The following is a 25,829-nucleotide window of genomic DNA, read 5'->3' as shown; positions in this document are numbered from 1 at the left end:
TATCAACCCAAACGACACTGCATGTTGGGATGTCACTTATTCACTGGGAAGTTACAGAATCAACAGATTGTAATCTTTGGGGTTAAAACCCAATTAAATGCATCATCCGTCCAGCATAGCTGCACAGTTACTGTGCAACCACCATAAACAAGTCATGCGAGTCCCGGAGCTCAGCGTAATGAGCTATTTTCACACAACGTAATTGTACGGCGCCGCGACCAGGGCCCCATACAGACACACATCGCACCCCTTTGTTGCGGTTGGATAATAAATTACTGTGGTTTAGGTAGCTGCAATGAATGATGCAAAGATGCACCGCATTAGCACCACAAAAGGCATTAAGTTTGTCACTGGATTTCAATAAAATGAATTTCCAAGTAATTGGATGCCGTATTAAACAGGCAGATTTCATTTTCTATTCGATTCCTATACAGCACCGTTAAAGCTTTAGAAAAGCTTTCTCTCTGTTAGAGAAGACATGACATTCTTTTTGATTTTTGATTTCAAATTGGTATGAGATTTTTTTCTCCAAATCTTTCATCTTATTTCAAGTTTTTCTTTTTTTACTTTAATAGCTTGCATAGTAAAATCATCCGGGTGATGTAAGGACAAGCGAACATCGACCTAATCGTAGCTAGACTTTTAAAGGCATGCGAGGACAGCTACACTTCATGATAGATGCTATTACAGACATGACTCAAACAAATCTAAAAGAAAATCAACAAACATTGGAACAGTTAGCAGAATCGTCCTTTAATCCTCAACAGTTTTATCCCCGAGTTTGCCAATTACCACCAAGCTTGTCTCTGAGTAACCATTTGGAAGTGCTCCACATTTGTGATCCTTTAATTTTCTATAGTCTGACAAATTTTGACTGACGCAATTTCTTACCTTTATGAAACAGCAATCGCAGCTTCCCTTCTTCCTCGGGTCTTTGTACTGGTCACTCCAACCTGGCAAATAGGCAAGATGGACATTGTACCATTGGTCAATTATCAAAATGGCCACACATTACCATATTTTGAAAAGAAGACTATTGTTACGGTATTGTTTCACCATATTGTTGACACGTGATGAAATTCATTTAACTCATTCATCCCTGAAATTTTACAATGAACTATTCCAAACTTTGAATTGGAACAGTTCAAATGCATCTTCAGGGGTGAATGATAATCAATCAAAATTGAACTTTAATTAATTTACAATAATGAAAAGCCATTTCAAGCTTACACTTTACCTAGACATCAGTTATTAAGTTGTCAGTTGTACCTAAAAAAATGTGAAGTTCATTAAATTCTTAGTTTCACATCTGATATTCAAATTGAAACAAAAAGTGGTTCATTTCAATTCTTAAACAGAAACAAAACATCTGACAGTTGAAAGTCAACAAGAATTAGGTTACACGTATCGTCAAAGTTTTACTTATAGCATGTTGGTAAACTTATCCCTAAGTCACTATGATCATAAATAAATCAGAGATATACATTAATTAGAAATGTGCTTAAGAACACTTCAGACCATGATGGTTTTGAATCATTGGGTCATTTCATGTTTTTCCCTCCTTACTCTCTAATACATACATCGCTATACATGTTGTTCCTGGCTTTTGAGGATAAATAGACATTGGATAATATTTTCAAAACACATTTAACAAATCTATCACATGCTCTGAATTAAAGTGGAAGTCAAGTGTTGTTCAATTATCCATTTCTTCAAGACAGTGTGTCTTGTAAAACCATGTGTGATATTACTGGTTGTCATTTTAAGTCATATGTTGTTAAGTTAGTGACATAAAAATTGAAATTTGGGTCAATTTGGGGCATATGTGTGCTATTGGAGAACGAATATGTGTTACTGGGGAGCGTATATATGTGCTACTAGGGAAAAGGACTCCGGTGTTAATATCCAATTTTTCTCAAATTGGTTCCGTGAATTTCCAAAATCTTTTTTGACCTCTAACTAGGGGAAGGGGGCAAAACAAATCATAGAGCCACCCTTGGTTGACTAAATTTGTTTGTAAGTAAGAAGGACTTATGGTAGACAATCTTTTGAGATTTTCAATCTTTCATCTACTATAAGGCTTATTATATATATGGTATGGAAAAATGAAACATTCATCCCTTAAGCTTCTAGTAACTTGTATGCAAAAATGACTAATGTGTCCTTTTGAGAACACCTTTATCTTCTAGAAAATTGTATGCAAAAATGACAAATATATCCTTTCAAGAAAGAACACCTTAATCTTCTATTAAATTGTATGCAAAAATGATTATAAAATCCTTTTGAGAACACCTATTTTTTTTTATTATTATCTATTAAATTGTTTGCAAAAATGACTAATACATCCTTTTAAGTACACGTTTATCTACCAGTAATCTTATTACACCGTACATGTAGCCTCACAAGGTCAAACGTCCCACATCGAGGCTGCATTAGTGTTGTCCTTTTAACAGACTATACCATGATACAATCAGTGTTATATCACCTAATCACCAACAGCATGCAATAAAGGCCCAGTTTAAAGAAACTCTCTGTTTCATTTGGACCCAGGTTCAACCGGTGCTGAAGATGACTGGGATAACATTTCAATTCATTTAAGTCCTTCTCCTCAAGATTTGTGGTCTATCTTCTGTAGTAATCATGTAATTTCTTAAATAATCAAAGAAAATAATTTGACTTTGTAAAATTATAACTGCTAACAAAACCAAGTTGAGCCAATATGTCTACAGGTTCCTAATTAGTCTAAAGTCTTGCCGTTAGTAACGCTTCTGTCCGCTTCGAGTTGATCTGTCAAGGGTTATCTTTAAACTTAATCTTATACATTCATAATTGATGCCAGGATTTAATTTTAACATAGGTGCAAATTTGCCAATAATGATAAAAGTTGTACACCCTACATTGAACCTTCATTTCAATCATGTCAAGTGATCATTACTCCAATGACCTAACTTGACCTTTGGTTGTCAAGAAAGAGATCCATCGCTTAATGTTTCTATGACATCAAAAAATTTTGTATCTCCAAAGAATCCAAAAGAGTACAGAGGCATTCGAAATTAACAGCAGATTGATAGATGGGGTCTACAAAAAGTCTGGTCTGTACACTATTATATTCTAAGTTATGTAGACTTGTTATCTTAACAACTTTCAGTTATGTGTGGACTGAAATTTTGTGAGAAAGTTATATAATTACCTTTAAACTTATAACTGTGTGTATGAGGAAAACATTGAACAGGGTCATAATCTTTTTATGTTGGAAGGCATAAACTACAAGAGTTCTGATGATACAGATGATCACAATAACAAATTGTTGTATTTTGTTATCGAATTTAGAGATGCCCATGATGACGAAACAAATTTGCTAGACCTATTGTAGATATAATACTATTTAGCTAAATTTATAACACTGGTACAAGTAGAAAGGTTGTCTTGTCCTTTCTAGAGTATCTATAAGGGTGAAATTGTAGTTAACTTATATATTTATTAACACAATATTTCCTAAGAAATCTAACTTCTGAAGTTTTCAATCCTTAAATTATCAAAGTTGTGGGGACTTACGAAGACGAAAAACCAAAAAATGGGGTATTCATATTAACGAGTTAAAATACAGGGTCATAAACTGACTTGGAAACTCAACGTTCACCTGGAGATAAACATACTATCCAAAAGGTTTTAATTCTTAATGATTTAATAATTAACTTCTCACAACTGTTCTGTATCATGGAGAGAGGTGGCATAGGTGCCAATGGAATATGGTTAATGGATATACCTTCGGGCTGACTATAACATATTACTGTGACAAAATGAAATGGTTCTTGATTATGTCATTGTAAAGATGACAAGCTAGTGACATTGCATTGCAGTATGAAAAATTGACTCCTGAACTGAACAGCTGTGTTTTAGAGCTATTAACTAAATCATTTAAAGTTTAATAAATATTGTCCACCATGTCAAAAGAGAATGATTTTATCGTATACCGCTCAAAGCTCATTGCGTAATTTCAATTATAAAGTTGAAGAGTTAAGCCGATATGACATTATCTAATAAAGTTAAATGAAAAGTTCAGCTTATAATCTATATTTCATGCAAACCATCCATAAATAGCAGAAATTTCAAAAGCTTTTTGACTTACAGCCTATTGTAAGATTAATATCTGCGACCACACCTTCAAAACACCATGCACTTATCCCCTCCCTTTAAATCTCAATTCAATTCTGCTAAAACTGTCATGATTAAGGATACTCTTCAGGCGTTTAATGTATCAAAAGGGAAAGACACGGGACAAGAAATGACGGAGGATTGTTTGCTTGGCAGGTCAAAACATTTTGGTATGTTAACTTTGGCAGACTGACCCAGTTGTTGAAACGTATGAACGTCCCCCAGACTTGGTCAAGCCACCAAGATTTTATTTCATTTCCAAGTGACTTTCTAACTTATTTCGAAGAGTCATGGGTAAAGGTGTTGAGCTTAAATGGTAATGAAACATGTTAGCATGCTACATATAGGGGGCATACATTTACTGATAGCCAATAAATGTCAACTCACATACATTAGGTTCAGTGTAAGGAGCTGGAGTGGGGTGGTTGTTTATAATGCTATCTGCCAGTGTGAATTGAAACAAAGGTTTTGATGTTTGGTGGTGAGAGGAACACAATATTGCCATTAATCTTTATGACATCAAAGCTTGTGAAACTGCAGGGTAGTCAGATGAACAGATGATGCCCTGGTCCCCAATACTGTCGGCAGGACAAGTTTTTACATGGGATTACATTTGTCTTACATTAATGTTCATCATCTCTAATCCTAATGACAACTAATTGCAAAATAAAACTTTGTACAAGATGATTATCACAATTGTACAATTTCTTACACACTCTAAAGCCCATCACAATTGTACATTATTTGTACATGCTTGGTGTTCATCACAATTGTACAACTTTGTATGTGTAACTTTGTACATGAAGACCTTGTGTTCAACTTTGTAATTGGCCTTGTGTTCATCAAATGGTACAACTTTGTACATACTGACCTTGTGCTCATCACAACTGTACAAAGTTGTACAATTATGAAAAACTCAAGGCCATTATGTACAAAGTTGTACAATTGTGAAAAACTCAAGGCCATTATGTACAAAACTGTATAGGCGTTGTGTTCATCACAATTGCACTACTTTATACATATTGGCCTTGTGTTCAACACAATTGAACATATTGTGTTTTCTTTTGTTTTTGCATGTAGTGAAAGACAGGAGTCAATCTTTGATACTAATAGTATACAAGATTCAATAATTACAAGTATGGTATCCATTGCACAATGTTTGATCTGTACAATGTATTACAAAATAATTACCCTATGCTGTCACCTGAAGAACAAAGTATTATTCTTAAGTTCTCAGTCTCAACACACATCTTAACAAAGACATAGTATCAGGCTGGAGTTTTCTACCTAGACCAAGTAGTACAGTATAAGACTTGAATTAATAAATAATATTGTTCACAGGAAGTAGTATTAAGGCTCAAGTTGTCTTCCCGCAGGTAATATAAGTAATATGAGGCTCTGGCTGTTTACCTACAGGAAGTAGTATAAGGCTCAAGTTGTTCACCTACAGGAAGTGGTATAAGGATCAAGTTGTTCACCTACAGGAAGTAGTATAAGGATCAAGTTGTTCACCTACAGGAAGTAGAATAAGGATCAAATTGTTCACCTACAGTAAGTAGTATAAGGCTCAAGTTGTTCACCTACAGGAAGAAGTATAAGGCTCAAGTTGTTCACCTACAGTAAGTAATATAAGGCTCAAGTTGTTCACCTACAGGAAGTAGTATAAGGCTCAAGTTGTTCACCTACAGGAAGTAATATAAGGCTCAAGATGTTCACCTACAGTAAGTAGTATAGAGTTTGAATTATTCACCTACCGGAAGAAGTATAAGGTTTTAATTGTTTACCTACAGGAAGTGGTATCATGTTTGTATTGTTACCAACAGGAAGTATTGCGTTGTTTACCCACAGGAAGTGATCTTGGCTATAGTTAGTTCAACATTCCCAAAAAAACAGGGGTTCTCCCCCCAAATAATTCAGCCCAGTTTGTACCAAGCCAAGTGGAAAATTTCATCAAGAATTTCAAACTGTTAAGCTATTAAATAATATCAGGTCAAAGAATTTGAGATTACTTGAAACACTTTTAATATAACCAGTCTGAAGAATGTGTAATGGCACACCACACAGAGTAGTTACACCAGAAGTACCTGTGTCTGTGTATGGTTACCTATCTTATCACTTCCAAACATGAATTTCAAGTATCTTAAGTACTGATTAACTTGGCCAGCTCCAAGACAATGGCTTAAAATAAGAACGTGTCCTAGAATAAACCTACAAAATCCTCAAGTCATGGGGAATCCATTCAAGATTCAGATAGGCAGTCGGTAGCGCCTAAGATGTGTCAAGAAATCAAAAGATTTGTAAACCTGGGAGAAAAATACTTCAACAATGCATGTAAACCGCTTACTGAAATTTCAAGTACAGTACCCAAGAGCCTCCGTAGCTCCTACCAGTTAAGACAATACAGACTCTCCATTCCTTGTTCCTTTTATTCAGGATTAAACTTAACACAAGACATAGCGTGGAAAGGAATTCCTTCAACTCTCTAAGAGGATTCTAATAACCTGTGATCGCCATTTCAAGAGAGGTGGATGTGTAAATTAGCAGGAAGTATTTCTTGTACAAGTAGGATACGCTCTCGACAAACATCAACTTATCCAACAAAACAATTAAATACAACCCTTCAAACGTATTAACAAAAATCTTTGAAATACATTGAGAAACCCAACATGAAAAACTTACGATACCACTTGAACAAAATTACATTCCCAGAAAAAAATTGGCTTCTACATGCAGAGCAGATTAGAACCTGACTCATTTCTCTTGCACAAAATAGATATCTAATATTTCAAAAATGTTCAAAACATTTTAGGATCTCAACAATATACACATGATTTTCATAAGAACTGAATGAGAATCTATATATATGAAGACATTAAGGCAGTCAGGTAAAACTGCAAACATTCTGTAGATCTAGTTTCCTGATTTTATCTGTCCATGAAATAATATTTCACTTTAAGAAACAATGAAGCATTACTAATCGAGTACATGAATCACAAGTTACATAGTGATCACAATTACACAACGGGTTTTTTTAATATAGATTTCTAAAAAGATACAAGAATTTTACAGATGATGATCTATATTGCTCACTCAACCAACCAATATACTCATTTTCTGTTTTGTGGATTTATTGTATAAACAGATTTTTGCGGATAGGCTGCTACGACGAGCCCCGACACAGATTAGCACACAATCACTCTCGCTTCAGCAATACAAGTCACACAATTCACATTAAATTTCACGAAATTAATTTAGAGTATGAAAAAAAAATAAAAAAAATATGGAATTTACTTTCCAGACATGATAAAATCTAATCTCCAAATACAATGGAGATTTAGCATCCAAAACAAATTTTCCATTAATTTTGCAAGAAGATATGAACAGAAATTTTGATTACGTATGTAAATTGAAAACTAAAACCCCCTGAAGGGAGACTGGAATTGGTGATTCTGTATGTACAGGGATGAATACTCATCCATCAATAAGTCTATCGAGGTAGCATGTTCTAACCATACTCATCATGTGATCCAAATATCTCAAACAAATACAAAAATCAAATTATCTCCCTTTACAAATCCTTCTTCTATTTCTCAAAAACAATGTGAAAGGTTTAACTGCATACTGAGTATGTTGTAGGGTTTTTAATGAACTCTCTGCAGCAATTACATACAGGAATACCTTCTAGTCTAATGAAATTAACTGAACAGTTCAATAGGAAATGTTTTAGCACAGCTTAATGGCCATCTTGTTTGGTCTTTGGTGACACAAATAAGTGTCTAAGATAAATGATGACTCAAAGGTGAGTTTGAATTTATTTTTTTTAACTCAAAAAATTCTGAACGCAAAATAAAATCCAGAATTGATATTAAAGTAGTTCCAGGTTTTTCAAAATCATGCCAAGATCAAACTTGGCCCAATGAAAGACTTGGTACATGTATTTAACAAATATCACATCAAATCCTTGTATGACATTAGGTACTGGAAAAAAATCATCGGCTCAGTAGTGGGAAAATTTCAATAATAAAATAACTTTTTCATATTCAGGAAACAGTGAGTCACCAAAGACTGAAATTGGTATGCTCAGATATCAAAGACAATGTCCAATTGGGATCCCTTTGTAAACACTTGAAGACTCAAAACTGTTTTTCAAGTCTGGCCTAAGACGCATTAAGATCGGCGTTAAGGGTCAATTCAGCAAGTCCTTCACTTTAACTGTGAACTAGAATGGGTTTTCACACTACATCTGTGTCAAAATGAAATATGTCATAACTTGTCAAACTGTTTTTCAGTTGACTGTATTGTCCGGGACAAGAAACTAACCCAACTCTCTTGGCCATGAACCTACATTGTGAAATTCTTCAGCTGACAAATTTAACTTAATGCTTTTTCTGGTGTGGGTCACACGTCTCATAAACTGTACACATCTACACAGCGGTTAACTGGTCAGAATTTAATGACCAACAACATACACCTGTAAACATCAAGACCCTTTTATTGCGACGTCCCCCATCGGAAAAGTGCAGCTTACAGTACATATATAGATATATGGACCTGATAGTATTTTTCATTTTTATCTCTGTACACTTTTTAAAGTACAAAGTCCATTACTGAGTGTTTGAAAGTTTTCTGATCCCAACATCACGTATCCCGCATTGTCAAGAATTTCCACATGGGGCAATACACGTTAAAAGTGCCCTCTGGTTATTAATCTGTTAACATCAGTCCTCGATAGAATGACCTCAGGACGACATTAGGTACAGTACAACTTGAAACTTTAAAACAAAAAAATTCTATTAAGCAAATTATAATTGTTCGACTTCCTGTAAAGGAAGTTGACACAATACACAATGACACACTTTTGAAGCTCGGCGACATAGTTCACATCACTGCATACGTACTAGTGACCACATAAACCAACAAAAATACTCTACAAAACTCAAACGCTTTCCATATATAGTTTCTGTTTTACTCCACAAAAGACTGGCCTTTGTTCCTCTCTCCGTCTCTTTGTTTTTCAAGTGCTCAAATTTTTAGTTCACAGGAAAATGTTTCAAACATGAATCACAAGGAACATTTTATGTGCCCCTATTATTAATCTCGATTTTAAATGCTAAGTGCCGTATATAACTTGAAGGCTTTAAATGTTCAAGTACTTAACCATGAGATGCCCTATTTGATTTCATCTTAATGAGAGAAATTACAGCCATTAAAATGCTTTACTGCAAAAATATAGTTGTATGAAAATGTCACAAATTATGCCTGCCGATGCTTAATTACAAAACTTATTTAACTCGGTAACAGATAGGCAAAATAATGGATGATTAATTTGGCTGTTGATTTGTCATGTAAATGGAGAAAGGAAAAGCCAAGGCTCTCAATGAGCTACTTTCCTCATTTGCATCATTTTAAAATGAAGTAAACGACCCTCAGCTTTTAAACTGTCATCCGGCCCAGCGAAAAACGGAGTCCGATTCAATTTCATCATTCCACAATCATAAGCTCATTATATTTCAAGATTTGTTTTGTTTCATTTCCATGGTAACACATCATTAAGTGAAAATGCCATGCCATTCAGACAAGACTTTATGAGTCAAACAGATTTTCTGCGCCCCATTTCCATCTATCTTTCTCAAAATTTCAATTTAAGCTGCCTTGTGCAACCAGTTAAACATGCAGATTTGGCCAAAGGATTGATTAATAAAAAGAAAAAATCTTATGCAAATAGGGCCTTTCAATCCAAATTAAATTGCTGCTATTGATTACAGAACGACGGAGATCCAGTTTTGATCATAAATCCCTTTTGATTGATTGTGTGGAACTCCTGAAATTGAAATGACAAGGAAATTGCAATCCAATAGTGAAGGATCTTGAAAATCTAAATGGGCAAATTTTACGTGAAAACGCAGGATTTTCTGTCCAATCACCACATTACGCTGGCCTTTCAAACCCTGACCAGAATTCAAACTCCCTCATAAACTTAAGTGAAAAACAAAATGCTTTTAACACAAACAACTAATACAGCAAGCTCCTTAAGCAAATACATTAGAACGGAGCGCTTAGGAGTACTTGTTTTAGGTGTGGCCTTGTACAGAATTCCAGTCATCCACACCTCATCGGCCGCCTCCGAATCACATCGCCGGCTCACAACACCATCAATCAGACCGTGATGTGTGTAATTGAAAAATATATTTACACCAAATTACATCATTACACACATATGTGAATTTAGCAAAAGGTGTCATTTGTAAATATTGGAACTGTGTGCCAAACGCAAACGCTTAAAAATAAAAATCCAATTTCTCAAATTATGTTGTCCTAATTCCAATGGAAATATCACTTTATTCGGTTAAAATCTAATTAGGAATGAATTAATTCTGGTGAATGTGTCTTCTGTACCAATGATATATGGCACGACAAGATAAAAAGTCCCATCCTCTACACATGAGCGTAATCCTTCTGTTTCACTTTATCATTACTGTTTCATAAATTCAATCACTTTTAAATTGGAATTTGATAAAAAAAAATGGACATGACTAATCACAGACGACAGCGTTTAATTGCCCATGAAAATGTGGCAACAACAGGAATAACACAAAAGTTACCAGGAAATCAGACACATTTTCACCATTGAAATTACAAACATTTGCCAGCGAAGTATGTGTCTTTCCTGAGTATGTAGGATTGTTTTGTTTTGATCTGTTTTGGAGAGTTAGTACTTCAGGATTCAAAGCTTTACCAAGAAAAATAATCTATGTATAATAAGGACCTCATTAAACATGCAAGACAGATCCTGATTTGTTAATTATTGTGGTTCGGAGTTTGACTACATAATGTCATTACACTTATGTCATTTTTGTTCATGTACACAAGTGAAAGTAAGCGCTTTCTGAAAAACAACATTCACAAATAAATAGCGCTATACCCGTTCTATGCCAAATGGGCTGGGCAATTGGCGTGACTTCAGAGTAACGATATTTGGAAATACTAAAAAAAAAAAGCTGTCATGCCCACATCTACATTCTTGGCACATCGGTATACATAGAATTATGTAGATAGTCAACTGATTGGGTTAAATTGATTTCCTTACAACTGTTTTCAAATGTACATAACCGTGCTGTTTTATAATTATATATGTATAAATGTATTGATATATTTTTCATATTTAACTCAATTGCCAATGAAAGCAGCATTGTCTTTGGCGGACTTTCTCAATATTAGGATGTAATATAGAGGCACATCTTTCAAAACACATGGAACAAAACGTTTCTAGATTTCAATTAATTTCAAGCGTATTGTTCTGCAGTTACCTGTAAGACAAATGACAGCGCATTTAAAAATAAATAGTACACATAAATCAATGGTGCATCAGCATGTCCAAGATAATTAACACTGTACACTTTTACAGTTTCTATATCTGTTTTTCAACATCATGGTGTCTTTATAATCTGGATAATTAATACATTTTTCACAAATACCAAGACAAAAGAACTGTACCATTGTGTTTCAAAATACCTATTGTCATTTTGCTTGACTTGCTTTAGTACTCTTCAAATTGTGAATATTGAAAGTGTCATTTCTAAAGATACTTAAACAGGTAAATTTATTAATAATGAAAAAGAAGGACAGCTGTGTCATTCATGATTCATCTGATAATTAAATGACATTTATTCTTAAAGTCTTAGGAAGAATTCAACTGAAATAAGAATCTTGTTCATTCTGAATGCATATATTTTTTCAGTCTTTGACACTGTAGGCTAAAAATAAATAATAATAAAATTGTAAAATTTTGAAGTTAAGCAACATTTTGAACTTATTTATATAATCTGTTGTAATAATTTACCTGCTAGAACATTTCTTGTGTCAATTAGCTATAATATAAATGTTCTTCTTAACAAAATAGTTATAATGAATGTTTTAATACAAATTTAGAAAAATACTTATATCTAAATACGAGTTAATTAAGTCCTTGACCAAAACAGCCAACCCTGAGCCCATATGGAATTGATATCACATGAATTCCTTTTAAAACATTCCATTTCAGTTCTCACAAATTCATACTTTTGAGTCTATAAACTTCAGTGCCCTAGAAACCTGACAATTTAAGTTTGTGACATTAATAGTGTAAAACGGACTTAACTATTCAGCTTACTGCAGTTTCATCACAAATTATACATGAACTTGTCAACTTTTCGCCCTCAGATCCAAGTGTTGTATTCCGACTCCCGGCAATGTTTTACTCCAAATTACACCCCCATACCTATACATAAAAAGGGGCTGCCATTAATTTTATTTTTTAATCTTCAATAGATGAAAGGAATCAACAGAAATTATTAATGATAATTGGAGTATAATCAAATCGCTGACAATTGACGTTTTTACATCACGGCTAATGACCATTGGTCTGTGCTGTGTGAAGTAGGGTGGACAGATGTCTAATAAATAATAGATCCCCTACAGTGTGCCCACCCTACCCCCGGCACGCTGCTTACAGTTATATATTGATATCAAATCTATTACCACCCAAACTAAACTCCGTTAGTTATTTAAACAACATATGTAACATTACCTATAAACCATATGTCACCGACTTTCTTCAATTAAACTGTTAATGGCATTTCCAACCAATGATACAGCATTACAAGCTAACCAATGATTAAACATAACATCAGTAATTCTTAAGAAATAATCATACATTATTTGTCTTAATATGAATATTTCATATGACATTTTCCAATCTCTAATTCTTTGTTTTTCTTTTCTCAAAAAACGATTACTTCAATTTTATTTTTGTGTGTCAATTATGTTTAGATATTCAAAGTGATTAGAAAAAATAAGCACATATTTTCTTACCTGATGAATCACAAGAATTTTTGATTTACGGTAAATTGAATAATAAATCAAGCCCTATTATTTTAATGATTGAAAGTGAAAGAACCGAGCAGTATGTATTTTGTTTTACTGTAAGTATGTTGGGAGTATAATCACTATGTACGTTAAGTATTTATGTATGTAGCGTATCAATCAATCTCTATACAAAGTACTCTCACTCCCCGATTAAAAACCTATACCACACAAAAAATATTTTGAATGTTTTAACTTTTAACAGCTGTATCCATCTTAATTAATCTGACCACAATCTGGGCTAACTTTCATAAAATGTTTAAACACTTATTTATATGTAGCCAATCCATCACATCCCATCTGTTTGACATTTATATTAATGTACCTATTCATAATGAGGACAACACTGTTCAAATACTTAAATTTAGAATCCAGGTTATTTCAATAGACTTATAAATGACTAGGACACATCAGATTTTTTTTAAATACGATCCAGTATACTGGTATACTGTAGATTCTCCTTTACTACATAGACATATTAGTAGTGTTGTTAGCTCTGTTACTACATAGACATATTAGTAGTGTTGTTAGCTCAGCCTCCTCATTTCAAATTCTATAGAAAATTTAGCTATACAACAATCAGGAATTTCACCACAGCTCACGAAAAAAAAGTAATCATCCATTTCTGTTGAGGAAGATTAAAACCAGAGACACCTGTGTGAGATCAATATAAAGGCGATGGTCAGAGACCCTTCGGTACCAGGTCCTTCCTCAACAAGCACTAGCCACTGCTGGATCACATCTTCTGGTGCGCAAATTAAATTTGCTGTTCAGTTATCAGTACTTTAAAGTACATTTGTCAGGCTGAAATCACCATAGCAACCCTAACGGTTTTTCTGTGGTCAGGGTTTTATCTAGTGTATTTATAAAGATAAACCCACTGGAATAAAATGATAATAATCAGCAGAAATACTTGATATCTAGCATATTTCTACAAAAAAATAATCTTATATAGATATATAATATCTATTTCTATATTTATTATGCCTATAACTTTATATAAACATATGTGTATCATACAATTTAATGCATATTCAGAAAGACAATAGACAATATCCCATCCCGATAAACACAGAGACATTTCATGCTGTTTATGTATATGACTACTGGAGATTGTTTAAACAATGCCTATAACTTGTTCGTGGTTTTCATTTTATGAACATAGAAGCTACTTAAATGGTACAGAAGTAGACTTCAAAAGGCAATAATCTCTTTTGTAACACATGTTGAAAGCTTTTTTACTTTAGTCACTATATAAGCGGCTTTGTGTCAATTCTTATTGAGAATTTCATGTCATTTTATTTACGTCTATTAAACACAATATATTGAATTTTTTATTTTTATTTCATAAACAAAATGGAGGATGATAAATTTTGAACCTTTGATATGAGTTTTTGAAAGCACACGCTACAAAATTTTCTTCATATAAAATAAAATTATTAATTAATTTGTATTGAAAATGTCCAAGGAAATATTTCAATAACATACACCTTGTCACCTTTTGACCAAGGCCTGGGAATTCCTCACGTTTCGGCACAGAACTTTTTATCTTTTCACTTATAGTTAAATGAAAAAATATAATTCAATTTAAATATTTCAACGTACTACCTTTTGCGCATTTTATTTGAAGACGGATACACAAAGAAATGTGTGAAGTTTCAATTATATTTGAGAAAAGTAATTGAATATTTTCATCTCAAATTCAACAGCTATTGGGTTTCAAAGAAAATATTTAAAATTCGTAAACACCCCTGACTCTTTTCTGACCTTAAACTTTTCAATTGACACAAAGCTGAAGTATAAAAGCTATGCAAACTTTTTCTCCATCTAATAGGATATAAAAGTGTAATTTGTTTGCCAAAATCCAGCTTTCAACATCAGTTTGAATGACTTTATTTTACGAATAAAAAAAAATCTGTATATCATACTTAATATCTTGTGACTAGAAATTTTATGACAGAAATACCAGTTAAATGGGTCATTTAAAATATTTCTTTTGAAGACAGGCAGGACCCGATTTAAAGCAGTATTAAATGTAGAGGGCGAAGTTGATAAAGCTGGTAGATGTTAGTGAGCTGGACTGACAGAAGCCCTCAGGCCATACGCCTGGACATCACACCGACTTAACGCAATTACCATAAATATATATTTTCTCCTTCAAATCTACTTCTCTTGTTCCAAATGTACCTCTGGACATAACTGGTCAAGGAGTAGCTCACCAATTTTGTTTAGTGGACAGTTGGTCAGCCGATGAGCACTACTACACCTGATTTTTACCTGTGCACAAGGTAAGTGTTTAGTACTAGAGTCCAGTGTTGGTGATGTACGCCTGTCAGCTACAACAATTAGGTCTCTGTTATCAACATATCAATGTCTTGTTACAGGGGGTCTTTCCAACAGGCAGCAAGTTGTCTCCCCTTATTTTGCTACTAAACCATGACTGGGAATTGTAAGTAATGCAAGCATTTTCAGTGATATAAATTCCTGCCAAATGAATAAACAAAAATGAACTCATAAATCTTACGGCACTTTCAAAAAGGATTAAAACTACTTATATCCCAAAAACACAAAACAAAAATTTACATATAGTTCTTTTGTCAATTGTAAAAGTTCAAAAAATTCTCATCTTCATTTTTTTTTTATTATTTACGAAATGTACTACATGACAAAAACTTCAACTATTCCATTAATTGTAAACATCGTTCTGCGTGTACTAGACCTCAGGTAAGCTACAGGTGTTGATCTCTAAACATCTTAACCTTAAACTATGTCCTGTCATTTGTCAAGCTGAATACCTGCCATCAGTAGGACTTTTGCCTAAAAGCAAGTACAGTATACATACAGTATACAGGCATCATGTCTCCTTACTAGATGTTATTTTATAACTTTAAAATAGTTTACACATTTCATGTTTGGGTTTTTTTTCTCCTGTAAAAATGTTTATTATTAATAGACAATGATAACATGTACGGAAGAGTGTTGCAAGTTAACCGTAAACATAAAGAGACATTTCTATTTCTATATTTTTTTAACGTGTTTATAAGAATTATTTTTCTGATTTATGCAAACATTGATTTGTTTGACAAAGTTGACATATTTATGTTTACATTAGAAGCTACCAACCCATCCATTTTCAGTGATAAATCTACATGCGAGTCCAGAGTCCTGTACTAATAGAATTTTGAAGGGACTAACAGAATTTCTGGAAATAGTTAAAGTTAACATTGTGGGACTCATTGTTTTTAGCATTACAGTTGAAAAGGACTCACTGCATTTTAATGGAAAAAAATGTGAGCAAATTGAACTTTTCTTTGCCATATTATCAATAAGCTTTTTATTAATGTGTTCCATATAGTTCAATTATTTGAACAATATTTTTACAGGACCTCTAACAAGAAAAATTGAAAATCCTGAGAAACAAGTCAAATAAATATAATTAATTTCCTGTATACATTATTTAACAAACAAATAAGATTTATTGCACATGCAACTGATTAGCATCTATTCTATTGCCAAATATGCATGTCAGTCCCTCACCTAGATCATTCAAAAGGACAAATCAGATAGGGAAGATATGTCAGTCATTGCGATTTATACCCTGTAAAGTAAGGTCAGCTATAGAAAGCCTACTGTCGAAGTGTTGACAAGGAGGACAACAATACCTCCACAGGTAAACGGCCAATCTGTGTTCACACAGGTAAGACATATTAACCAGGTAGGTAAACTGTATACCTGCCATGTGTCCTCCCTGATGTAATCATCACCAATTAGCCTTATCAGCTGACTCACTGATTTATTGCCTTTTGAAGGCTGATGTTGATCTGATACTAGATATAGGGTCACACATTAACAGAGGTGACATAATATTTCAATCCAAATTTACTGTCATTGTTAAATTATGGAAATAATATTTAAATTCTGTTTCTGTCATGTAGGCTCCGAATTATAAAGGGACATTTAATGTATCAACTATAAAGCTTATTCATAATTTAGTTTACTGTAGATATAAGGACTTTTTAGCTAAGATAATTATTTTTTTGGTATAAATAAAAAATATAAAGATTTATAATAAACTTTGCTATTTGTAATTTTCAAATATCTATCATATAAAGCATTTGAATTATTACACAAACAAACCTTATAATAAAAAAAAATCTTGACGAAAAAATTAACATGCATTGAATATGAAAGTTAGGCTCAAAATGGCAAAACCAAAATAGTTATTCAAAATCCTGTTATTAATAAAATAGGCAAAAGTAAAGGACTTTACAAAAAAGTTGCATTTGGAACTATTATATTCCATTTTATATTCCTTAGTAAATCAAACAATTGTTTTATTCAATTATGCATTAGAAATAGAACAAAATGTTTGTTCATATTAGCACAAAAAAAATAACACTTTGTATTAAATATATGTGATCAGAAAACTATACATTATAGATTTTACATGTAGAAAACATATCTTTAACTGAAAAAATTCATCCACAATAATACAATGAGGAAATCTATTACACCTATTTAATTTTGAAACGTAATGTAATTATGACAACATTCATATAATATAACAATAAAACCTTTGGGTCTATGCCATTTATGGAAATGTAAGGGATGCCTTAAATATTACGAAAGGTATAGAATTTGTTACTATCACACAGTTTTTATGCTTTCAATTGCATAATACATAATAAACTCAAATGCCAAATTGATATCAACATTTCAGTAACATTCATCACATTCAGATTTCAGATTTTATTTCCAACACTCAGACACATGAAAATGTGTAACATGAGGTACATGTACATGAATTCATATATTAAATTTTGACAGGATGGACAGGTGCATGCATGTATACAAGGCAAGATTGTATTGACACTCAGACACATAATATGTGTTACATGAGGAAATAAAGTTGCAGATATGGAAAATGAAGTACAATGGACAGTTCAATTTAGAATCGGTACGGTATAGTAACATGATATGACATACAATGGAAAATACAAAACAAACATAAAAAACAACCATACATATAATTCACAAGTTATTTAACTATTAACAGTTATACATATGCATCATTCACAAAAGAGGAGCCATTTTGGTTAGGAAAATAGATAAACCTGTCAGAACTCGTTGATTGCATAATGATAAAAGACCTTTAAACTTATAAATATTTGGGTTTGTGCAATAATAACGGGGAATATATTTGTTACGTAAGGTGGATATAGTTATATTATTACATTCAAATATATAATGAAATTCATCTCCGACACTTTCCGCGCACAAATTACATAGTCGATTATCTCGGGGTATGTTATACCATCTACCTGTTTCAATTGGAAACTTCAAATTCGAGGTGCGCAGTTTTGTTATTGGTGTTCTGATATGTTCTGGCAGATTTAATAAATATTTTTCTAGACCAAATTCCGTTTTAAATAGAGTGTAGAACTGCCCACGAGATGAGCTAGTAATGTCATCGAACCATTGCTGTACAAAGTGATCGTTAAGCCGTTGTTTTAAAATGCATTTGTAAAATCCATCAGGCATATGTAATTTATTATCAAATATGTAAGAAAATCCCGTTTCATTGAAAATACCTTTTATATAGTTAATCCATTTGAACTGAAGAGTATCATCGTTTTGCATATGTAAAGCTAGTCGTAGTAATATGCTGCTGAGTTTGTTTTCATTACTAATTATTCTATTCCAAAAACCTAACATTCTTAGTTTAACATTTATTTCCAATGGCACACGACCTAGCTCGCCATAAATCATAAAATTAGGCGTTGTGGATCTCACTTTAAGAATTCTTTTACAAAATTTGAGATGAATCTGTTCGATTATTTTCAGGTTTTCGAATCCCCATACATCCGATCCATACAATAGAATCGGTTCCACTAAAGAATCAAATAGTTTTAATTGTAAATCTATAGGAAGAGAAAGGTTCCTGATTTTTTTGTAGATAGCAAATATTGACTTTTGGGCCTGGTTGATCAATCTGCGTCTTGCGTTTACAAAACTGCCATTGTAATTAAATGTTATTCCTAAGTAAGTAAAATTATCTACAATTTCTAAAATTTCATTTTGTAATACAAATACATGTTGTTGTTTACTTTTCCTCTTGCGAAAAACCATGACTTTTGTTTTATTTACATTTATATTAAGCTTCCAAATCTTACAATACTGCTGGAATACATTCAAAGCACTCTGCAGTCCCTCTGGACTTTCTGAAAATAGGACACTGTCATCAGCGTATAGGAGTACAAAAATTTCTACAAAAATATGTAGTTCATTATACAGCTTATCCCGTACATTTTCGAGTGGAACACAACTTAAAGAAGCAAAATAACTTTCAATGTCATTAAGAAATACTGAAAAAAGAAAGGGGGATAAATTTTCCCCTTGTCTAACCCCGATCAAGCAGGGGAAAAAATCTGACGTTTTCGAGTTGAATTGAACACAGGATTTAATATTATTATACATGTTATAGATAACTTTGAAACATTTCCCGTTTATATTGCTGCTATGTAATTTTTGCCACAGACCTGCTCTCCAGACGGTATCAAATGCCTTTTTAAAATCGATAAAGGTACAGTATAGCTTTTTGCCACTTGAAAGATATATAGAAATGAGAATATGCATAATAAAAACGTTGTCTATAGTTGAATGACCTTTTCTGAACCCTGCTTGACTTCGAGATATTAAATCAATTTGTTTTTCATATTCATTAAGACGGGTATTGATGATTGAAGTAAATAGTTTACCAAGACAACTAATTAAAGTGATAGCTCTATAATTATCAGGGTCTTCTGGACTTCCCTTATTTTTGTATATTGGTTTGATAATTTTATGCTTTCAATTGCATAATACATAATAAACTCAAATGCCAAATTGATATCAACATTTCAGTAACATTCATCACATGAATCATTGACCAGTCCACATCAAAGAATCACAAACACAAAGAACAATGAGAGCTTTATGTTGTACAAACAGTTCACACTGTAAAAACAATGACTGTTTGGAATGCACAGATCTGATAAGTAAACACAGGATCAAACAGAATAGTTTCTTTGTATGATAAATAAAATATGTTGACAAATGCCAGTGAAAACATGTCTTTCCGAATATCATCAATTTTTAATGCAACATGAAATTAAATAACACAGATAACAAGGCTTTAGAAGTATATAATTAATATACTGAAAAGGATTGGTTCAAACTATATATCACATATATGCAATATCCTTATTAAAAATAGTTTGTTTTTTTTAAAAAGGAAAGTTGAAAAAAAACTTATTGTTTATTTTTTATATTTTGATTAATCAAAATAAGTATTGTCAAATTTTTGGTTGTATTCAAATTTAAATCTAAATGCTGAATTAAAGTTTAATCTGTTTGTCAAAATCTTTTATCTCAAATTTTCAATGATTGACTTATCCAGCATCTCTAATTAGGGATTTAAGTTTGAACCAGGAATTTATCATAAGCTGATAACAAGTCTTGCATATCTAAATGTATGTGCATGTAATTCTATGACATGAGTGTGTAAGATATATGGCTCAGCAGTTACCCCATGCCTTGGTCTCCCTGAAGCCATGCTGCTTCCAGATTCAATACCTACATGCTAACATGTATCAGCTTTCAAAATCTGATATTTACCATTCAACATGAAGTGATGTACATTATCCAAGCCGGCCCTGCCTCATTAAAATGCAAATTAATCTAATATATCTGACCAGTCGCGCGCCGCCTAGCTAGGAGCTGTAATTTGTTTAACTGCTTAATGTCAAGTTATATATTAGGCGTATCCATGGTAATAAGGAAAATGACTTATTTGGAAATCCCAGTCTTCAGATGATTATAATTTAATATTCATTTTCGAGTGATGCAAGCAAGTCCAGCCCCTAAAAACGAGTGGGCGTGAGCTGATGTGTATGACATGTGCCATCCCCCCTGTGAATTCATTTCTACGGCCAAAACAATAGCCTCTAACGGCCCCAACACAATAACGTGTGTTGATAAACATCAGCTCAAGCAGATCGAGTGAAATTCCAAGCCATGCGACATCTCAACGTAACAGAGCTGGCTATGCAAATTAGTATATGACAAGAAATCTAGAAATGCAGTCTCTGTGCAATGACAAATCTTTAATTTAAATCACTCACCTTTAAAACAACTGGTCATAACACGGAGAGTGCTTTACTATTATCACAACGTGTTTTCCCTGCCGCCATATTGGTTTACATAGAAAGGCATGCTGGGTATGAAAAGAACAAGATGGCGAGAATAGGCGAGTGCGGCAGTCCGTGAGGTAATTTTTTTCTTTCGATTTAATCATATCTTTATGGAATGTTGTGTTTTGGTAATTTTCCCGAGTGTAAGTAACTATGGACTACCCAATGAAATTATTTCGAAGTTCGGTAAGTGTATTTAAACTTTGTTAAACAGCTGATGAAAATTGCTCTGTACTGTCCAGTATGATATGGGAATGAGAGAGCTCGGTTAAAATTTTAATTTACGATACACACGCTCACAGCCTCCCGTTCTCGGCTTGTGTAGCACTTGTGATGGTACTTACAAAAATTGGCCTGGAGTATCAGAGGCGAAGCCATATTGTTTTTATGCTGTAAACTACACGAGTTTAGGATGTTTTCCATTTTTATAAAGTTTTTGAAACTAAAAGTGTTTTCGGTCGTTCGGAGTTGCGGCCTTGTGTTATAACGAAGGATGCTGTACTATTATACTCAACGTTGTATACATACAGCTTCTACAGTTTTGTGTGTGGAATGTCGTGAATTTCGCTGGATTTCATCCAATATTTATTCTTCTAAGACTTAGTATATTGGTTTGTATTTGTGACGTGCGTGCACGCTGCAGTGTGCGTTAGACTGGACACTACCGTGGATACTCTGCGTATGGACCTTCTAATTACATAGCGTAAATTTTCGATCGTTTGTAGTGGTGTGTTTTCGTGCAGCTTTCAAAATAATGAATGATTTATCGACCGGTCACGTTAAAAATTTATGCAGCAAACCGAACAAATATAATAAATTCAAAAGTAATTAATTCAATAAGCTGGCTTTGGAGTTTGGATGGAGTCGACTTTGCTCTAATGTTAAAGGCAAAAGTGAATTTTATACAGGACACTTTACAGAGTTACACAGTAAGTGTTGCTTGACTTTATTATGTTTTAATTTCATTTTGAAGACGAACCATCTGTATCTTTTTTGTTGTTGTATACCAGGTCATTGTTTGTGGGCCTTTGTGCCGTGGGACTATTGTTCACTGTAAAGCTTGTATCAAAGGAGGGCCGACTGTTACAGTTTTTCAACACAGCTTAAACAGATTGAATATTGATTGAATTTATCAATTTTCCATGTTTTGCTCCAAAGCTATTTAACTGTGGATTTAAATCTTGACAGATGGAAATTAACATGATGTTTTTCTTTTGAAAGTGATATTGTAGTAAGTGAATCAATGGGGGATCATGTTTCAAATGAAAGTGAAAAAACACACGATTTTAAACCTTGATTTGGCATGTCTATTTTTCTTGTCTCCAATAATGATTGATACATGATTAATTAATCCATCATTGGTTTTTGTATTATTGAAGCAGTTGAACAATGTTTAAAATACCTGACCTGACAATAGCTGGTGATATTTGATTACACCTGTGTGACTTATGACCTGTCCAGGGCTAGCTTTGTGATCATGGCCAGTGATCTATCAAACCCTTCTTGTTTGGAATAATAAAACAGTGACCAGGGGCTATTATGGCCTGATACAATCATGCTTGAAATAAACCCTGTCCATATTTGGGAAATTTGATGGCCAGTGTTGAAGCATGTCATAGTTTTATGTTTAAAGATAAGAAATATATCACTTATGGTGACTATCTGTGGAGTCTTTGTCATCGGTGTGGAAGGACTGTTAGATGTTGTGTGATAGGCACTATCTCATTATAAGGTGTGGTCTGGCTTATCTCTGCTTGACACCCTTGCTAACACCCCTGGACTCTAGGGGGGATCATCCTGCACCCTATGTACCTAGGTAAGGAAAAGAATTATTTCCTTCTTACAGTCAATAATCCAACAAACGGTAAAACATTCTGTAAACACAGTGAAACTTTCCTAATCCTTTGATGTATTTTTTCAATTAAGTTGTATGGAAAGTGATTTTAATTATTCATAGGTACATACAATGGGAACTTAGTGTAGAATATTTGATAAAAAGATCAAAAACAGATGTTTGGCATGCCAGTATTTGCAATTGTCTTAAGCTACAGCAAGGCATTTTCTTTGACAAAATGTATTAAAATATGTGGACATACTGGTGTATGTGGGGGATGGGAAGCGTGGTGATTTTATGATTACCATGTGTCTAGGTATCAGTTTTCACTGAGGCTGTTACTAATTCTGTACAAAGTCATTTACATATATATACTGCTGCCTTCTCTAAACATGCCACAATGCAAATTTACATCTGTTTTACACCAATGTTAGTCAACTCCCCACTCACCTTTAAAGTTGATCTATCAATTGAAAATTGTAGGGGGTTTGGAATTCGTTACTTTACAATTATTGTAGCACTGATAGATATTGTATATGTAGTAAGGTTTTCATAAAAAAAAATTGGTGTATTTCATTTTGAATCTCAGTTTTTTGGGGTCTTGTTTTAATCATCTTTAATTCCTTTAAAATGTGAAATTTTGTTAAAACTTCAAATTCAAATTAATTGTAATTTGTATAAAACAGTTCAAGAAAAAGTCATACTAAAGTTTACATGAAACTCAAATTTTTTTATTCCTTAATTTTGTGTTCAGTTTTGTTTAAACAATTTTTTAAGGTAATATTTGTGTAAAAAAAACATAATTAATGAAAAGAGCATTTATGTAATGTCTGAAGCTATATATACAGTCAACAGATTGTAAGTCACTAATAACATTGATGCAGAACTATTAAGGATGCTCTTAGTTAATCATCTTAATGAAATTGACATGATGTTAGGTACATTATTTAGTTTTTGTGTGGTGAAATGTTTGTAATGCTGACCAGATGATAGAAGATTCTACATAGCTTGACAGATATATAGTTAGTTTTGTGGCAGGCATAAATAAATAGCATGCATGCACACACGTACCTACATGTAACTTACATGTGCATTGGCTGGCCACCAGGGTTTACAGAGGTCGCTGGGTAATCAATAGGATGAGCCAGTCTGAAGGGACCAATGTAAAATAAAATTCCACCGATAATTAAATGACTTCCAATTGTGCTATCTCATAACATTATGCAAATACAGGATTGAGTTGGTCACTCCACAGGAAGACCATTTGAAACTGTTGGCTGGCTGTAATGGAAACAGCATTTTATGATGTGCTTGCCTGAACTAATTAGGCATATGAAAGATTGCCATCAGTTCTCATTCATGGCTGAGTAATTAAGATGCAGGGTTTTCTCCACAGACACTGAGGTAAAGTAGCGTTGATTCATATATTTGTTGGATTTTTCAATGAAATCAATTTTAACAATGGCTTGTCGGAATATAAACTTGAATCAATTTTTCTTTTATCGTCTAGTTAATGATTTTCCTCCCTTTTTGATCTGGTTTTATGTCTAAAATTGGACCATTTCTGTGATAGACTTTCATACGAAAATGTCACTATCATGTTCTTGTTTAGATTGGGCAAGCCAGCATTGATCTGGTAGAAAAACACCATGACCAAAACAACTTAATGGTTAAAACATTGATCGAAGCTAAGGATTGAAAAATTGACTGAACAACCTGATTTTAGTTCAATCATTGGTATTGACATATGCTTCTTTTGTTCTATTTAAATTTCACATTGATTTAGTAATCAATATTTTTCTTGGGAAGACAATCCGAAAGATAAATAATTCTTTAAACCTCAAGCATTTTATCGGAAAGTATGTATTTGGTAATACATGTACTGTGTATGGAAATGAATAATGATTAATGATCGATAAGGGAATGTGACTTGACGATGATTAGAGATCTTCAGCAGAAAAAAACATCAAATTCCATTGACATGAATTAGCACAATTTTTCAGATGAAAAATGATCAATGGAAAAGGAATGCTCTTCTATATGAGTAACCAATGTACAAGCTTATTTTGGGGGAATGCACAGATTGCTAAATCTGTCACTATGTCAATTTTAAAATTTGTTTCGACTGACTGTAGGATTAAATTAGCTAATATCCCTTGTGTAAGTAGCTGTATGTTGGGTAGAAAAACCTAATTATACCATGTTGCTTATATTATACCATTGTGTGATACTTAAAAAAAGAAAACTAATGTGTATTGATCTGAAACACTTGCATTATTTTACGAGGGTTTGATATCAGACATAAGGCTTTTGTAGCTATTCACATCTAACAAAGGATTATGCACAAGTCAAGTGTATTAAATTGTACTGTACTTAATGATTGTGGCATTTACCCTGTCCAAACCCCAATCACTAGTACAAGTCTGTTAAAAACAGGGCTCACAAAAAAGCAAGCACTCATCAGAAAGGCAGCCCATGTCTCCCTGGGTTTAATTCCCGTTTTTTGGTGGAATGATTAATGAAACAAAAGCTGTGTTTTATGGCGAATCTAGTGACATGATACAATGTTGATGTATTCACATCAAAGAAAAAATATTTCAGATGTGTGCATGAAATAATTTTACATATATTAGACACATAATCATTTGGGTTTATGTGTTTCAGAAGACAAATTTGTGAAGATTTGGAAACTTGGTTGAAATAATGGT

The 25,829-nt window shown here is 33.2% G+C and overlaps 1 protein-coding gene and 1 long non-coding RNA gene across 2 annotated transcripts in view; one reads left to right on the top strand and one right to left on the bottom strand.

The window, feature by feature from the left end:
* The window catches only part of LOC110455551, a 26,277-nt gene extending 4,978 nt beyond the window's left edge, over nt 1-21,299 (bottom strand). Inside the window, exons 1-2 of the long non-coding RNA XR_002463458.1 lie at nt 21,219-21,299; nt 892-953 (exon numbers count right to left, since the gene is read on the bottom strand). This is a non-coding gene — a long non-coding RNA (uncharacterized LOC110455551). The remainder of the gene's footprint in view (nt 1-891; nt 954-21,218) is intronic.
* LOC110455550 overlaps nt 21,284-25,829 on the top strand; it is a 17,327-nt gene continuing 12,781 nt past the window's right edge. The window contains exon 1 of the mRNA XM_021505737.1: nt 21,284-21,364. The gene's annotated coding sequence lies outside the window, so the exon portion shown is untranslated. The remainder of the gene's footprint in view (nt 21,365-25,829) is intronic.

Source organism: Mizuhopecten yessoensis, unplaced genomic scaffold, assembly GCF_002113885.1.
Source record: "Mizuhopecten yessoensis strain PY_sf001 unplaced genomic scaffold, ASM211388v2 scaffold8275, whole genome shotgun sequence".
Lineage (NCBI taxonomy): Eukaryota > Metazoa > Mollusca > Bivalvia > Pectinida > Pectinidae > Mizuhopecten > Mizuhopecten yessoensis.
Note: the sequence above shows the minus strand (reverse complement) of the source record. Positions and strands in the feature narration are given on the sequence as shown.